Source organism: Podarcis bocagei (genome assembly GCF_964188305.1).
Source record: "Podarcis bocagei genome assembly, chromosome: 14".
NCBI lineage: Eukaryota > Metazoa > Chordata > Lepidosauria > Squamata > Lacertidae > Podarcis > Podarcis bocagei.
Window position 1 is genome coordinate 44,868,558 of NC_138139.1, and position 18,772 is coordinate 44,887,329.

The 18,772-nt window shown below is 46.8% G+C and overlaps 1 long non-coding RNA gene across 1 annotated transcript; it reads left to right on the forward strand.

Annotated features, from left to right (window-relative positions):
* Window positions 1-3,478: 3,478 nt before the first annotated feature.
* Window positions 3,479-7,452, forward strand: LOC308573230. The gene is made up of 3 exons (XR_014002000.1): window positions 3,479-3,535; window positions 4,036-4,088; window positions 7,412-7,452. It is a non-coding gene; the product is annotated as an uncharacterized lncRNA (long non-coding RNA).
* The last annotated feature ends 11,320 nt before the right edge of the window (window positions 7,453-18,772 follow it).

Here is an 18,772-nt window from a genome sequence, read left to right on the forward strand (position 1 = left end):
GCTTGAGGGTGGAGCACAGGATGGGTCAGAAGAAGAGGAGGAAGAGGCAGGCCAGGCAAGTGAAGGTCCTGGTGCTTCCCCACCCTCTCCTGCATCACTATCTCCCAGAACCAGGAGGGGACTGAAAAGGGATGAGCACAGGGAATTGCCACGCAGGCACAGTCTCCGTCTGTGTGCACACAGCCCATCGGAGAAGCTACATAAACTGGTGGAGGGAGAGTTGGGCCCCTGTTGCTGCAACTGCTCCTTAGAGCATAGACCTAAGAATAGCTGCCTAGAGGCTAGATTGGTGTGCATAGGTATCCAGAGCTGTAGAAGCGACTGTAAATGTTATCTTTGACAAAAAAGAGTTAGCTGCCTGCCATGTGCATTCCTTTGGGCTGGGCAGCATCCTTGACACTTCCCCAATTGTGCCTATACCACGTAAAGCAGGGGTGCAGGCAAGGGGTGCAGAACCCTTCCACCTGCCTTTGTTCTCTTCTTCTGCTGGGTGTTTTTTAAGCAGAAACCAAAATAAGGCAGGCTCACTTTCCATTATCAGAGTTGCAGTGACAAAGGCTTCTGGAGGCACACTACAGAGCTGTGACCCTTCATGTCGTGTTAGGGGACTTCAGCTTCCAGCCAGCACAGTCTTTGGGCATGAGTTCTTATTCTTATTCTTACATTTATTTATATCCCACATATCTCCCTGACATGGACTCATGATGGGAGCTGCAATGTCTGGAGGGCCGCCGGTTCCCTCTCCTTGCTATAGGGGATCAGCAAAGCCAGGGCAGTCAAAGTGGTTGGCAATTACGCCTTGTTCCATTTTGGCAGGTTTGGGCTAAGTAGTGAGAAAGGAGCTTAATGAACTGAAAAGCCAAGCAGTTTTTTTTAAAAAAAATGCACCAAGGAAAATATACTCAGTCCTCCTTCATCACCACCACTGCAAAGGTTTGCATATAAAGCAGTGTTTATTGAAATTAGTTGGGTGTTTTCTTTCAAGGCAAAATTTAGCATTCATATTATGTAGGTTTGTTTGTACTGATTGGAACAAGCTGCAATTAAGAATATGCCTCCACTCGCCAATTTTTCACATGAGCTCTCTGTTGCCTGCTACTAATAGTTTTATTGGGGGGGTCAGCTCTAGGGGGCAGGGGAAGATAGTGGGAGCCCCCTCCCCACAAAATAAAACACACCAAGGAGTTCAGGGGGAAATGGAAGAAATGCTCCTCAGGATGAAAACTCTTTCTAGCCAACAGGAGGCACTTGAAGTTTGCCTTACAGCAGATTCAGACAGCAGTTCAGATGACCACCACCACCCAAAATTGACATTATGTCTAAGGATGTCAGAGAATTCCAATGAAGGCAGAAACGGGAGCAGAAATTGCCAATCTTCACTTTTTCTCCTTATGTCCCCAGGCTACAGGCTGGCCACTAAGGGAACAAGATGGTGGACTAGATGAGCCATTGGCTTGATAGGGCTCTTCCTATCATCATCTGTTCCTACAAGGAAAGGCCATAGCTCAGTGGGTGAACATCTGCTTTGCATGCAGACAATCCCAGGTTCAGTTCCCAACAATTCCCACGTAGGGCTGTAGGAGACCCCAGTGCTGACAATCCAGGTATAAGGAACCTTTGGCTCTCCCAGGTGGGGGAACCACAACTCTCCATCATCCCTGGCCATTGTCCATGCTTGCCAGTGTGGTGTAGTGGTTAAGAGCAGTGGACTCGTAATCTGGGGAACCGGGTTCGCATCTCCGCTCCTCCACATGCAGCTGCTGGGTGACCTTGGGCCAGTCATACTTCTTTGAAGTCTCTCAGCCCCACTCACCTCACAGAGTGTTTGTTGTGGGGGAGGAAGGGAAAGGAGAATGTTAGCCGCTTTGAGACTCCTTAAAGGGAGTGAAAGGCAGGATGTCAAATCCAAACTCTTCTTCTGCTGCTGCTGCTGCTAGGGCTGAGGAGAGTTCCCCATCAATACGGAGCTTGGTGGACCCATGGTCTGACTCAGCAATAGATGGCTTCCTATGTTCTTAAGTAAATCAGTTATAGTTCTAAGTCTGAAACCAGTCATAGTTCTGTGTCTGGAACTTTTCCCAAAAGGCAAAGGGAGTGCCATAGAAATGGGTTAACCTGCCTGTCCTGGAATAAACAATGAATGCTGTCATCAGAAGGAAATTCTTATTTGTGAATTTACTTGAAATAAAGCCAGCGCAGTCGCAGATGTATCAGGGACCTTCTGCATGCAAAGTGTGTGCCCTAGCATTATGCTATGGCCCTTCACCCAAGTAAAATGGTGTTTAAAAAAAAGGTAAAGGTAAAGGACCCCTGACAGTTAAGTCCAGCCGCAAACGACTCTGGGGTTGCGGCACTCATCTTGCTTTACAGACCTAGGGAGCTGGCATTTGTCTGCAGACAGTTTTTCCAGGTCATGTGGCCGGCATGACTAAGCCGCTTTTGGTGAAACCAGAGCAGCGCAAGAAGACACTGTTTACCTTCCCGCTGGAGCGCTACCTATTTATCTACTTGCACTTGACATGCTTTCGAACTGCTAGGTGGGCAGGAGCTGGGACTGAGCAAAGGGAGCTCACTCCATTGTGGGGATTTGAACCACCAACCTTCTTGATCAGCAAGCCCAAGGCTCAGTGGTTTAGACCACAGCACCACCCGCGTCCCTAAAATGTGCACGAAAAAGTCTGAGGAAAGAAAGCCATTAGGCAAAAGTCAGGCTGCATACACAACAACATTTTCTTCTATAATCAATGGAGACTAAGCCCTTACTCCCCCCCCTGCATAGCCCACACAATCTAGATCTAATGCATTAAAAAGAAAAAGGCCCTGAAAAGTGCTTCTCGGGAAACTGGTTTCATTCCAGAAATAATAGCTCATTGCAGATTGATTCTGCATTAGTCTGTAGTGTGTCCATTTGAAAACCTGTGTAAAGAGATGTAGGTAGTCCTGGAATTGTAGGGGGAGTGAATGCATCCCCACTGGCCCAATGACATGGTGGGTAGGCATACACCAAGATCACAGTCATCACTTCCTTCTTCATTCACCTAGGGAATGTGCAGGGGCGAAAGGGCATGGATAGCCTATTTAAGGAGAGGATTTTCAAATGTGTATCCAATAACCACCCCTGCCCTTGTGGATGCAAGATCAAAAGCAGCATGTTGAGGATGAGCATGGATGATTTTGGATTGGGAAAAGCAACATTTTTGTGCTCCGAAAGGGACAGTGTGTACACAACCTCAGTATTTAAGGACTTGCAGATGTTGCAGGTTAACCGGGTCCCACTGTGGATATTGTTGTGAGTTTGGGGCATTAGTCTGGATAATATCCTGGTACCCTCTAGGCCTGCTTAGAATCAAGGAAAAGAGGCTGTGTTACCAGTGGAACCAGTTCCTTTGTTACGATAATTGTTTTGGCTGGGTTATTAAGTACGGTGCTTTAACATATCCAAAGAGGTTGCTCTGTTGCCATAGAGACAAATGGGTGGGCCTTTTCCCACCTCACCTGGCTGGATGCCACATCAGCCTATGAACAAGAACAGTAGGTCAAGGGGGGCTGTGCACAGAAAGTGTGAGAGAGAGAGTTTTGGCAGATGCTGGAAGCTGGATACACAGAGGCAGACCTTGCTCTGTGCTGAACCTAAGCTGTGACTAGGGGGCAGGGGGGGGGCAAGATCTGTTGAAGTTTTGATTCTGAGAGCCACTCCATGCTATGCTCAGATTGCATAAATGTGTAAATAAAACCATATATCCTAAAGACATCACAGTCTCTGCTGAACAACCCTGGGTAAACAGAGGCACCCCTGGAGCCACAAAGGCGAACAAATGGCAGTCAATGCAGATGGGTAAGGAAGAGAATGGGCTGATAGCTGAGGAGGGAGACATGATTGGTGCAACACAAGATTCAGTGCCGAAAGGAAGCTTGCTGGCATTCCAGTTTGGTTTAGTGCATCCTGCAGCTAGCACATGATTAGAAAGCTTCTGCTTGTATCTGAAGGTTTAAAATGTAAATGCAACCTTTTTGTTATCTCTCTTCCAAGGCCAGTCGTCTCTCTATCTCTCTTCCAAGGACACTCATCTCTTGAGTCAACAGAAGCAGTGAGTTCTCAAAAGTCAGGGCAGGAGGGGAGGGAATATCCTGACAATGGCTGTTCCATTAATTCACCAAAGAGCAGAAACTCCATCAGCAGAGGGTGGGGCGGGGGGATACACTGAAGAGCTGTAGCTGTAATAAAAATGTTTTTGAAGCATATATATATAATGCTTAGAATCTGAATCAGAGCCTTATCCGGGAGAGTGCTTCCTTTTACCTTATCCTTCATCAGGTTTGTAAGGATCTTCCCAGAATATAAAATATGCACACCACAAATACACACACACATCCCACACATGCCCCTCCCCAATACACACTGTCAGGGAACTGACATCGGAGGGAGAGGTGAAGGGGAGGCTCCCAGATGATGCTGGCGAAGGACCCAGCAGCAGGGGGAGAAACAGCTCAGTAGAGGGGGAAGCCATTCAGCGCAACACCAGGGATGAAGGGGGGCAGCCGGGGGAATTGGAGAGAGGGCTCTAGGACTCTTCACTGGACATCAGTGAGGAGAGCCCAGGTCCTCCGCTACCCACGCCTTCCCTGCACAGAAGACTCCCGCTCAGTGAGAGGAGGAGGAGACTGGGTGTCAAACAACTTTTATGTTGGAAGAGGTTCAAGAAACGCCCACTGACGGATTCTGCCAGTGACTGAGGCAGCCATGGGAAGAAGGGGCTGTGCAGTCAGAAAGGTTAAACAAGGGAAATTAACCGAGAAATGCACCAGCTTACGCACGAGTAACTCATACCTATTACACACACAAACAGTATTAACTCCAAATTTAGGAACATTGGATGCTGCTTTATACTGAGTCAGACCATCAGTCAATCTAGCTCAGTATTGTCTACACTGACTGGCAGCATCTCTCCAGGGTTACAGGCAGGGAGTCTCTCCCAGCCCTACCTGGAGATGCTGGGGATTGAACCTGGGACCTTCTGCATGCAAGGCAGGAACTCTGCTACTAAGCTGCAGCCATTCTCTAAAGATTTTGAAGGGCATCTTGGACAAGACGCCTTGCCCCAGACGCTCTGGGTGGTTTCCAACAGAATAAAAACACAGCAAAACATCACACGTTAAAAAATTCCCCAAACAGGGCTGCCTTCAGATGTCATTGGGAAATTGTGTAGTTGTTTATCCGTTTGACATCTGACAGGAGGGCAGGCGCCACTACTGAGAAGGCCCTCTGCCTGGTTCCCTGCAGCTTCACAGTTCTCAACAAGGGAACTGCCAGAAGGCCCTTGGAGCTGGACCTCAGTGTCCAGGCTGAACGATGAGGGTGGAGACGCTCTTTCAGGTATACAGAGCTGAGACTGTTTAGAGCTTTAAAGGTCACCACCAACACTTTGAATTGTGCTTGGAAATGGGAGTTGGTGTATATACTTTAGGACCAGTGTTATATTTTCCTGGTGGCTGCTCCCAGCCACCCACCTGGCATCCGCATTCTGGATTAGTTGTAGTTTCTGAGTCACGTTCAAAGGTAGTCCCACATAGAGCGCATTGCAGTAGTCCAAGCAGGAGATAAACAGTGCATATACCATTCTGGCAAGACACCTGCTTGCATGTCAGGCAGAGCCAATGAGCAAGCAGCCAGAGGTTTCTCCTGTTCCTCCTCCTCACTGGGTGGGTCACCATTGTGGTCTGGACCAGAGCAAGAGGCAAGTGAACAAGCAAGAAGATGACCTATACCCTCCTGTACTACTCCTTCTGTGACTTGAGTAAAACCTTTACTTAACCCTTCTAATTAAATCTGCCAGGATGCTCAGATGTATTTTATATCCATCAAGTCCTTTTGGATCAACCTACATCTGTCACTCTCAGTGTGGCCAAGCAGAGCAGGCATGATGTACAGTAGTACCTTGGTTTGCAACCGTTTTGGATTACAACCATGTCAAACCCAGAAGCGCGTGTCCCTTTTTTTGGATTTCAACCCATTTTTTTGGATTACAACCAATTTGGGGGGGGGAGGCCACATTGGCGAAAGCGCGCCTTGGGTTACAACCTGTTTTGGTTTACAACTGGACCTCCGGAACGGATTATGGTTGTAAACCAAGGTACCACTGTAGTGGTTAAAGTGTTGGACTAAGAACTTGGAGTCTAGAGTTCAAATCCCCTCTTGGCTATGAAGTTCACTGGGTGACCTTGAGCCATCCTTGAGCCAGTCCCTTCCTCCCTCTCTCTCTTTTCTCTTTCTCTCTCTCCCCTACCTCGCAAGGTGGTTGTGAAATATAAAAAATGAGAACCACATCTGCCACCTTGAGCTCTGCGGAAGAAAGGATTGATACAAATTAAATAAATAAATAAATAAATAAAACATGCCCCCAGTAATGTGTCGATACACTCATATAATATTCAACTGACATTCTCACTGTTACCATCAGCGTGGGCCTATCTGACAATCAACTGAGTATAATGCTCCATGCATCTGATTGCTTTGGGGGATTTATGCCCCAACACTGCCCTTGAAAATTCATTCCCAGGGTAGCTTATGCAACATGATAAAAAGCAGCAATACGCTAATAAATGCAGTGTAAAAACAGAATCTGAAACCTATGCAGTAATTAAATAACAGCTAAGGCAGCCAAAAAGTATCAGAAATAAAATACACATGATGTTTGTATTAGGCATGCTAATAGAAGAAAACACAGGTTCAACTCTCCCTCCACACATGGAATATTATGGAAGGATGATTTAGACTAAACAGCATAATTTCAACAATGACGTCATGATCGACTTGGATTTAATGCTATGTTTTGGGTCTTTGCTTCTCATGGTGTTCTTGATTCAGGAAGGGGTTCACATCAGATTCCTTTCTAAAACATCGGGGGAAACCTTCATGTTAACAGTGCCTTGCAAGGCACTTTGAAGCCCTGACTTTGGGACTTCAAAGCACATTGCACCTAATGTCATTGTGATGTCAGGCAATGTGCAGTTGGGTGGCCCATTACCCATCAAATTTGGCCCACAAGGTCCATCCAGAAAAGGATCTGACCTGTGGAACCAAAGAGCCGACCCCTGCAATAAGCTATTGTTTGCCATACTTTAAGGTGTAAACTGGCCCAGTGTGTTGTATTTGTGGATTCCCCCCCCCCCAAAAAAAGGTAAAAATTAGAGGGTATCAGTCAGTGTCTTTTAGTTTTGCATTTTGTTTCAGGGCAGTAGGGAGACAGAATCTGCCAGAACGTCTTTTGAAAGTTGTCTGAAGCCATTTTATCCCCTTAAATTAAAACAGGTTGCCTTCCCCCCCCCCCGCCTGTTAAGTGAGTGTTAACGCTTTCTGCATCTCAAACCTCCTACATTCATCTGTTTCTCTTGATCGTTACATTTATGACAGAAGTTGTTTCACTCTCTAATTTGTGGGCTGCTGTTTATTAAGGCTGGTGAGTTCGTCAGATCCGTTTTTACTGTAAATCTCTCCCCATAAGGTGCTGCTCCTCTCTGTCATTTTATTGCCGCAGCTATTTCTAGCTGTGAACCCTGGGCTAGAACAATAATCTCATTTAATTGTTAAAATAAATCTATTAAAATCTATTAAAGCCGCAAATCTTCTGCAGACTTAACCCTGGACCTGAAAGACTGCCAAGAGAAACAGACTTCACGCTGCTTCCAAACGATGCTCAAGGTTGGACTTGAACGTGTTTCCAAAGCGCTGCACCATTGAATTACAGTCATAGGACACCCACCCCATAAGTAATTTTAAAATCAATTCTTCCCAGGAAACTCTGGGCGTTGTAGCTCTGTGTGGGGAATAGGAAGTCTCCTCTAACAACTCACAGCAGCCTTAACAAACTGCAGATCCCAAGAATCTTTGGGGGAAGCCACGACTGTTTAAAGTGGTATGATACTGCTTTAAGTGGAGAATGCAGACAGGGCCTTAAACACACTTGAATAGGAAGCAAGAATAATACAGCGGAAATATGTACAGGTTTGCATTTTTTCCATTCTATAATGGATATGTGCCAAATATATTTTGCCCCATACCAAAAAGTCCGCATTCCTATATGCTGTTATCAAAGAAAGATAAAAGAGTAATCTCTTCTTCGGTTTCATTCTACAGTGATCATCATGTCTCTCAGACTTTGCAGTCTGGACGGAGGCAGTCATGGGCCAATCTGGGGAAACCACTTTTGCCACTCCGGCACGAGGTTGGATTAAAATTAAATCCATTCACTTATTCCTACCTGTTGCTAAATTTTCTGTTCTGGATGGTATTACAAAGCTCATGCATATCGTCCTCAACCAGTTTTTCAGCTTTCTGACTTTGTGCCTCATTCAAAAGACTCCACCCACGTCCCCCCCCCCTTTTTTTTTTTTGCACAGTCAAGGAATTTATAATCCTTTCCTGGAGCAATTGTTAGAGGGTGCGGAGATGCACTGAATGTGACCTACCACTTGCTACTGGTTCCACCCAAGCAACGAGTCAAAATGATGTTGAACGTGATGGTTATGTCGATTACAAGGCAGCATTTCTCAAAACTTTTTGAGAACAGATTTATTTGTTTCCCCTCCGTACATCAAATAACGGTTTGTGGGACAGAGGTACTGGGAATAGTGCAAAGGAAAGGTTGCTTTTACTGTCTACCACAGTACAGTGGTACCTCGGGTTAAGAACTTAATTCGTTCCAGAGGTCCGTTCTTAACCTGAAACTGTTCTTAACCTGAAGCACCACTGTAGCCAATGGGGCCTCCTGCTGCCGCTGCGCTGCTGCTGCACGATTTCTGTTCTCATCCTGAAGCAAAGCTCTTAACCCGAGGTAATATTTCTGTGTTAGCAGAGTCTGTAACCTGAAGCGTATGTAACCTGAAGCGTATGTAACCCGAGGTACCACTGTACAGTAGTTCAACCATATTTGCGTAATCTCCCTTTCTCTCTCAAACACACACACACATACACACCAAACAGAAAACTGCAACTGAACTTTTTAAAAGGACATGAAATTGAATGGTGCCCTAAGAGCTAGGCCTTGGCAAGAAAGCTTCTTGTCTTCACATACATAGCAATCCCTATGAGTCTTATAGATACAGTGGTGCCTTGCAAGGCGAAAAGAATCCGTTCTGTGATTCTCTTCGTCTAGCGGTTTTTTCGTCTTGCGAAGCAAGCCCATTGAAGGATTAGCAGATTAGCGCTATTAGCGGCTTTTAGCGGCTTATCTGCTGATCGGATCAGCTGATAAGCGGCTTAGCGGCTTAGAAAAAGGGGGGGAAAGGGGAAAAAACCAGCAGGAACTCGCAAGACATTGTCGTCTTGCGAAGCAAGCCGATAGGAAATTCGTTTTGCGAAGCACCTCCAAAACGGAAAACTCTTTTGTCTAGCGAGTTTTCCGTCTTGCGAGGCATTCGTCTTGCGGGGCACCACTGTATCTCACACAACTAGGCTGCAATTCTGGACCTACTTACCAATAAGTGAGCCACATTGAACTCAGTGGGAGAGTTGTAGTCCAGCAGCATTGCACTGGGGTGGGGGCGGTATCACAGGTTCCCTAATCATGCTCTACTGGGACTGGAAGTTGGTTAGGGTGTGAAGTAGAGATGTTAAGAAGTCAGCAATTTCTGTTCTAATCAGCATTCACCACGATCAGTACTGTTTCCGTTCCTCTGCAGCTCAGTCTCCACCAAACAGAAGATTGTTCATCTCACTGTCTGCTATTTAAGTTACACAACTATTTATGCAACTTACTTTCATTTCATAACATTTGAAGACTTTATTTAAAAGAAAACACCAATGTGAATGGTGATCACATTCAATTCACTGATTTCCATCCCTTATCACAAACATGTAAAGGGTAAAGGAGACCCCTGACCACTAGGTCCAGTTGCAGACGACTCCGGGGTTGTGGCGCTCATCTCGCTTTATTGGCCAAGGGAGCCGGCAAACATGTAAGGTAAAGGTAAAGGGACCCCTGACCATTAGGTCCAGTCATGACCGACTCTGGGGTTGTGGCACTCATCTCGCTTTACTGGCCAAAGGAAGCCGACGTACAGCTTCAGGGTCGTGTGGCCAGCATGACTAAGCCGCTTCTGGCGAATCAGAGCAGCGCCGTTTACCTTCCCATTTAGCTTCCTGCTGGAGTGGTACCTATTTATCTACTTGCATTTTGATGTACTTTAGAACTGCTAGGTTGGCAAGAGGAGGGACCGAGCAACAGGAGCTCACCCCGTCGCGAGGATTCGAACCACAGACCTTCTAATCGGCAAGTCCTAGGCTCTGTGGTTTGACCCACAGTGCCACCCACGTCATGTAAACTGCAGCAATTCCCTTTCCCTTTTTCATTTTCGTCAGAACTTTCTGACATCCCTAGGGGTAAGGATTCTTGGATTCTTGGCAAGCAGTTAGGAAGGAAGAGAGATTAGACTACCGGTGGTGGATCCTTGGTTTAGAGGAAGGTTTTCATCCACCTTTCCTCAGAACCATGCCCTCAAATGCTTTAGGTTCCAACTCCCATCAGTTCCAGCCAACATGACATGTGGTTAGACTTGATGGAAGTTTTGGTCCAAATCATCTGGAGGACATTTGGAGGATGAAGAAGGGCTGCTCTGAATGTAATATCAGCAGAGAATGGGGAGTCAGTACCCCTGAGATCTAAGGTAGCCTCCTTCTGACTCCCCACAGAAATCTCATTTGCATGAGCTATTGCATAAGTTAAGGCCAGAATGCACCTCAGCCATTTAACTTTTTATTCATTTGCTCCAATACCTGCTGTTTTGCACTACCACTCTCTATAGCAAATCCCCCCTCCCTTCACTTTCCCCTTTTGGTACTCTACTGTCACACTTTAATTTGTCTTGGTCCTGCTGTCACTTTCCCTTGTCTTTCCCCTGCAGACCCATGTCATCCGCTGATAAATCAGGTCAGCAAGACAGGAAATGAATTTGCCATAGGCAACGATGGCGTGAATCTCAGCGCAGATGCCATCTTCCTACTCTGCTTATAAGCGGAAAATGTGTTTCTCCAGTGGCATTTGCGGGGGAACTGCTTGACAATAAGGCATCAGTGTTTGGACACTGGGCCCATTTCACTACTTCAAAAGCATAGGAAGGTAGAACAAAATGAATCCAAGGTGGCAAGAAACCAAATTGGGTAGCAAGAAACCAAGTTAGAGGCTATGACGTGAAGCCAGATGGAAGAAGATTTTCCTGCGCACTTTGTTGGTGATTTAAGGATGCATTTAATATAATGGATCTCTTGCTGTTCTCTGGCCCATTGACTCTATTTTTTCTGATTTTGTTACACTTGCGAAGCTATAACTCTGCTGCAGTTACTTGCTCTCCACTACCCCATGGTAGCTGGCAGTGGTGTAGTGTGTGGGGCTGGGGGGCCATTACCCTAGGCACATTTTTTGAGAGGGCACAACCAGGCACCCCAACTACAGTTCCCTCGTCGGGGGAAGTCACAGCTTTTGGGCTGGGGGGTTGGTGACAGTGGCTCCTTCTCCTTAAGGCAGCCCCTGGGCTGACCAAGAGGAAGGGGGAGGGCACAACCGCCAGCCGGGCGCAGGCAGCCCAGTGTGTGGCAACATTTTAAGTCAACATGCAAGCTGCATGCATACAGACATGTATTTCACAGCATCATGGAACTGTAGAGTTGGAAGGGGTCACAAGGGTCATCTAGTCCAACCCCCTGCAATCTAGGAATCTTTTGCCCAGCATGGGGCTCAAACCCATGGTGCTGAGATTAAGAGTCTCATGCTCTACCAACTGAGCTATCCCAACTATTTCATGCAGATGTTGCTAACAACAGTTGTTGCCATCCACATAAGCTAAGCTTGGCCACCCAAATATAAGGGAGGAGAATCTCAGGCATGGGGGGGGTGAATGTGGCCCTCCAGACCTTTCTATCTGGCCCTTGACATTCTCCCCAGGCTACTCCCCATCTCTCCATGCCTCACTCTTCCCTGGCCCTGCTTCACGCCACAAGTGTTTTTGCCTGGCTGGAATGACTCCTTGCTTGCTAGAGAGGTTGTGCATAGAAACTAGCCTCCCATACAAAGCAAAGTTTACATTCATTGCTCCTCCCACTTTTGCCTCTGTCCCCCCCCCCCATCACTGTCATGCAGCCCTCAGAAGGTTGCCCAGAAGAGACAGCGGCCCTCAGGCTTGGCAAGGTTCCCCTCCCCTGAAATAGCAAAAACTAGTGTTTTTAAAGAGACTCGGGGAAACAAAATGAATGAAATACCAGGATAATGCCGACAGTGAGTTAGTGTAATCATTGCAGAGCTAAAAAGAAAACAAAAGCATTACTCCCTTCTAATGCACGCTGCCTCGCATGTGACAGTTATATAAACTCAATCTTGTAATGGCTGTGGTAGGCAATTCATCCTGACGGTATTTATATTTCAAATTAGGTGCATTTTATGGAATGTAAAAGTAGAGGCAAGGAGCAAGCTTTGAGCATTTACATTTCCCATCAACAGCCGTCAAGTGAATAAATGGCTGGCAAGGAACAACCTAGAGAAACCCAGGGCCCCTTCTCGCAACAGCAAACGAGAAATCAAAGGGAATGTGTGAGCAACTGCTTGCTATTTTTATTTATTTATTTTAATGAGCTGGCCCGGCTTCATTATTCATGCTTGCCCATGGTAGATGTTCAGGTTTAGCAGCTCCTGCATGGGCAAATAAAACATTGAAGGGGAAGCGAGATAGAAAGAATGCTTACAGAGCTGCACAAACATGGAGCGATCCGGGAGCTCCTTATGCTATGATGCACAAACTTCTGCCAGGATCCCCACGAAGGATCCTCATGGGCAGAGGCAAGGATCTAAGCTAGCAAGATGCCAGGGACTGTGTGTGGTCAGCTCTCTGTTCCTTCTCTGGGCGCAGAAGTGGGAAAGGGGTGTGCTACTGAGCCTAGGGCTTGCCAATCAGAAGGTCAGCGGTTCGAATCCCTGCGACGGGGTGAGCTCCCGTTGTTCGTTCCCAGCTCCTGCCCACCTAGCAGTTCGAAAGCACATCAAAGTGCAGGTAGATAAATAGGTACTGCTCCAGTGGGAAGGTAAACGGCATTTCCGTGTACTGCTCTGGTTTTGCCAGAAGCGGCTTGCTGGCCACATGACCCAGAAGCTGTCTGTGGACGAACGCCGGCTCCCTCGGCCTATAGAGCGAGATGAGCACGCAACCCCAGATTCGTCTGCAACTGGACCTAATGGTCAGGGGTACGTTTACCGTTATATCAACCCCAGCTGTGATTGACAGGCAGTGTGATGTTGCAAGTTGCCAGAAAAGGGCAACCAAAATGATCAAGGGGGTGGAGCAAATTCCCCTATGAGGAAAGGTTGCAGAGTTTGGGACTTTTTAGTTTAGCAGGGGAAAGGCAAGCAGCCTATTAATAAACAGAGAGCTGCTCAGCATGCAGGTAGGTGCATTGCTTTTTAAAAGATGCATATTTTCACAGGCAAAACAACATCGGTTGGGTACAGAACCGAGTGTGTAATTTGCAGCGCTACTGTAGTAAATAAGCAGAAAGGGAGTTGTTATAATCTTCAAGAACATGATTACAATACAGTTCCCCTGTATAATAATTCAATCTAACAACCAATTCGGTTTCTGTGAGTACAACTGTATTACTTGTATGTCGCCATCGATTTATTTATTTATTAAATGGAATTTGTTTGACACTGTCGGGGACTGGGTAGATGAGGAAGAATGGTGGAGACCGCCACCCCAAGCATCACCTAGAGAGGAGGAAGGGGCAGATAGCATAGACCTCCAGAAGTGGTTTGGCACAGGGTATACCTCAGAGGGAGATGAGGGCAAACGTTGGTAAATAATGGGAGAGGAGGGGGAGGAGGAGCAGGAGGGGGAGGAGCAGAGAGAACCAGGCAGAGGGCCTTCTCGGTAGTGGTGCCTGCCCTATGGAACGCCCTCCCATCAGGCATCAAGGAAATAAAGAACTATCTGACTTTCAGAAGACATCTGAAGGCAGCCCTGTTTAGGAAAGCTTTTAATGTTTGATGTTTTATCGTGGTTTTTAATGTTCTGTTGGGAGCCACTCAAAGCGGCTGGGGAAACTCAGCCAGATGGGCGGGGTAGTAGTAGTAGTAGTAGTAGTAGTAGTAGTAGTAGTATAGCATTCAGCAGACAGAGCCTCAGCAACGGCTGAATGAGATGTCGCCACTGGAGAGTAACCCAGAACCCATATCCTCCCCCCAAACCAGGTGTTCGCTGAGAATAGCAGAACAGAGAGCTCAGAGGCAACTGTCATGTACCAACAACTGTTGGAGGCAGGAGGAAGAGTCAAGGCGACGTTAGGCATTACGGTGCATCTTGAATTCATCTCTGTAAATTGTATTAATAAGCAGAACTGGAAAAGCTGGCTGTTTCTCTATCTCACTGCCTTCCTGGGAAGGTGCCGACAGCATCCTGACAGACACCTTTGGTGCCTTCCGTCTTCTGGGATGCTTTCCGGTATCCCAGCTGTCACATGGCGCTTGAATAGTTTGTGCGTCTGTGTGTGTGCCTTTATTACAGCAATACGTTAAGTGCCAGCTCCCACATTTATTTGGGCTAATTTAGAACATGCCAAAATGAAGCTGGCTTTGCTTGTGGCAAACTCAGTTGTGCAACTGTTTCCAAGTTGTGAGTCAGTACATCCGCCTGCATCTTCCAAAAGTCTTCTGTGTGATGGCCCACAAGCTTGCAAGTTAGCTGTGCTGAACAAATCCTATCACTAGTAAAGGGCTGTTTAGAACGACCATCTTCAAGGACTGACTGTGCCTGCTAGCCCTAGCCCAGATGTTTGTGCAGTCACTAGCCATGCTCCACTGGTGTCAGGCGGGTGTCAGGAGCAGGTAGCAATAAATCACACTGCATCAGTGAAGTTAACTCTTTATTCAAGGAAAGCAGGTCAACACAGCAGGCTATGGCTAGTGAGCACAGCAACTCACCCTGGTAGATCTTGTCCCTATGGGGCACTTGTGGGGACTGAAGGTCCCCACCTTCCCACAGTTGCCTGAGTCTCCTTCTCCTCCAGCTCCTTCCCAAGCAATCTGAGACTCTGCCGCCATGCCTGTATTTGCTTCTCTTTCTTCATATCTCTTCTGGTTCTGGGAGACTTGGGAAGGGGAACTGGTCACAGCAGGAGGGGGAGGCACCCTGGCTTCTTCACCAGCCTGACTCATATCTGCTTCTTGGCCTCCCTCCTCTCCTGCTTCTGCTTCTGGACTTCTCTCTGCCACAGCCTCTCCCAGCTCAGTAAACCCTGTTACCTCTTCAGCTTCAGATACTTCCTCCTCCCAATCTTCTCCATCTTCTCCCTCTGACTGCTCATCATTGTCCCACCGCCCATCCCCAGGCTCTGTGCCTTCTTCCCTTGGGGGTTCCCCAGCTACAGTGGTGCCTCGCAAGATGAAAAGAATCCGTTCTGTGATTCTCTTCGTCTAGCAGTTTTTTTCGTCTTGCGAAGCAAGCCCATTGACGGATTAGCGGATTAGCGCTATTAGCGGCTTTTAGCGGCTTTTAGTGGCTTATCTGCTGATCGGATCAGCTGATAAGCGGCTTAGCGGCTTAGAAAAAGGGGGGAGGGGGGAAAAAGAGCAGGAACTCGCAATACATTGTCGTCTTGTGAAGCAAGCCCATAGGAAATTCGTTTTGCGAAGCACCTCCAAAATGGAAAACTCTTTCGTCTAGCGAGTTTTCCATCTTGCAAGGCATTCGTCTTGCGGGGCACCACTGTAGTTCCCCCCACTTCTTCCAGCCACTTATGACATCTGACAGCTGTGCATTTGGGATTCATGTGGAAGTGTGAACCAGTGTGGAGCAGGGGTTAGGTCAGGAGTAGGGCAACTTTTTCAGCCCGAAGGCCACATTTCATGCTGGGTGACTTTCCAGGGGCCACATGCCGGTTGGGCCAGAGGCAAAAGCGCCCAGAGCAATGAATTTGGCTTTCTACTGTAGGCTGGTTCCTACACAAACTCACACAGCTCTTTCTAAGCTCCATCCATGGGAGCAAGAGGCATTATCAGAGTCCAAATATGCAGTCCACTCAGGCAAAAACACTACCAGGGTGGAGAATCTCCAGCCAAGGGGCCAAATGTAGCAATCCAAGAATCTGTATCTGGCCTTCAGGACTTTTCCCAGGTCACAGCCTCTCTCTCCAGGTTACATCCCTGCCTGTCCTTGTCTCACACTCAGCCATGAAGGGTCACTGCTTGAACCTGGGCCAGTCACTGTCTCAGGCTAACCTACCTCACAGGGTTATTGTGCGGGTGAAATAAGAGAAAAACCATGTACACCATCTTGACCTTTCCCTGGAGGAAAGGTAGGCTACTCATATAGTAATTAACTAATTAATTAATTAATTAATTAATGGTGAATATGGTGTCGCCAGTCAGTCCACTGGCATTTAGGGGCACAGCCAGCAGGCAGCCATGATTCTGCTTATCCACACCCCGTGTGTGGGGAAACATCTGAACAGCTCCTATGTGCTAATGTCAACTTGAGTAAGTTTGGCATTTTTAAAAAAAAAAATGTGCTAAAGCTAGCAACAGGAAACACCCACAGTCTGTAAGTCTCCATATCAGGATAATTGCTTGGGGCAACGATTTCTGCTGACACAACAACCAATCTAGTAGATGATTCATGTGCAGCGCTGTGGATTTGCGGAGTTCCTGCTTCTGTCACTAGCAACATCCCCGGATTGCTGAAGATATTGCAAGCATCGAGATTTTTCACACATCCTCAGGCTGTGGTCTAAATCGGACCACCTGTTCACTTGCTTTTCCATTTCAAAGTGCTGGTGCTAACCTTTAAAGCCCTAAACGGCCTCGGTCCTGTATACCTGAAGGAGCGTCTCTACCCCAATCATTCAGCCCGTACACTGAGGTCCAGCTCCAAGGGCCTTCTGGCAGTTCCCTCATTGCAAAAATTGAGGTGACATGGAACCAGGCAGAGGGCCTTCTCGGTAGTGGCACCCGCTCTGTGGAACGCCTTCCCATCATATTTCAAGGAGATAAATAATTATATGACTTTCTGTAGACATCTGAAGGCAGCCCTGTACCAGGAAGCTTTTAATGTGCGATGTTCTGTGGGGTTTTTGTATATTCTGCTGGATGCCGCCCAGAGCAGCTGCGGCAGTCCAGTCAGATGGGTGAGGTACAAAAATTATTATTATTATTATTATTATTATTATTATTATTATTATTATTATTATTTTCAGGAATATGTTATGTGGTGGAACAAAGCACAGTCATAAGTTTCACTTCTATTCCTCATGCAGAATATCAGCAGTGACATAGTGGCATTTTCTTCCTCCAAATGATCATGAGGCTTAGACACAGGCAGGTTGTGGGCTGCCAATTTCACTTTCAATAAATTTAATCAGGACCAGCTGGCTGCAGAGCTGACATTTTATGGGCTCCCCTGCATAGCTCAGGCTATAATGAAACCCCTACTGGATCCCAAGTGGCCGAGGGAGCCCTTTGTGGGAGAAACTTTATGAGGTGGGGGGTGTATCAAAATGTGTCATCCAATCCTCTTTTCTTTCTCATCCAATTAAACTTCAAAAACAAATCTGAAGGTTGAAAGGGCATGAGTTTATTCTACCCTCGTTCCTTTTATTATCCTTATAGGAGCCTTCAGAGGCACCCTTAATGAGTTCCTCAAATCCTTTCTAAAGTGTATAGAAGTAAGAATTGTGAGGCTTCAGCTTTGAACATGGCTGTGACTATTATCCTTTTCCAACAATGACTATAAAGATGCCTCCCCCCCCCCTTCAGTCTTCTCCCATTATTAACATTGCCGAATGGCAAACGCCGTGATTGACAGCCCCGGGGGCTCTGCTCGTATTTCTATAGACCATCTCACTCCAGCCTAACCCAGGCAAATGCCATATGATTATGTGGATTATTGCCAGTTGAAATCAACATCTTAAGCACGCCAGCAGCTCTGTTTGATTCAGGCCTTAAATCTTTTGTGAATTGTGGACTTCTCACTCTTCCTCCCTCACTTACGGAATGAACCACATGCCTCTTCTCCAGATATTTGTTCTTTAATCTTCAACCCAACCCTCCTAATATCTTTTCAGCACTTTACTGAGCGGGATCTAGACTCCATGTTCTTATAATCCCATGGGGGTGGGTGGTGAGATACACACAAACACACTTTCTCCCTCCTGAATAAATCTTCAAGCCCTGCTATTTAACATAATTTTTTGATAAGTTCACCTTGAGTAGACCTTTGACTTTTGCAAGTTCAACAACATCAAAGAGGGTTTTTTTGGCCTTATATAACTGCTGCCTTAAGCTTGGTACTTTAACCTGAACCTGAACATAGCTGTTCTTTGAGCAGGAGTGGGGAGCCATTTTTCCCACTGAGGGGTGCATTGGGAGGGGGGAAACTGTCAAGGGGTGTGTGCAAGCAGAGATCATGTCAAGAGCCAAAAGCTTCCTTTTCTCTGTGTGTTTCCTCTCCCTTTCTTTCTCCTCCTTCCACCTGTTCGTTCTCTCTCTCTCTCTCTCTCTCTCTCTCTCTCTCTCTCTCTCTCTCTCTCGTCTGCCACCTCTTTCCCCCCACCTCCCTCTCTTTGCCACCTGTTTTCTCTGTGTGCCTGACACCCCTTACCCCTGCTTTTTTTACCTCTTTTCCACCTGCCTGAAATTAGACCAAGATCTGCATGAAATTACCTATGAATCTGTCTCTTCCACCACTAAGGATGGGTGTTAAGCTCAGTTTCCTTCAATTTCTCATTTTTCTAATCTCAAAT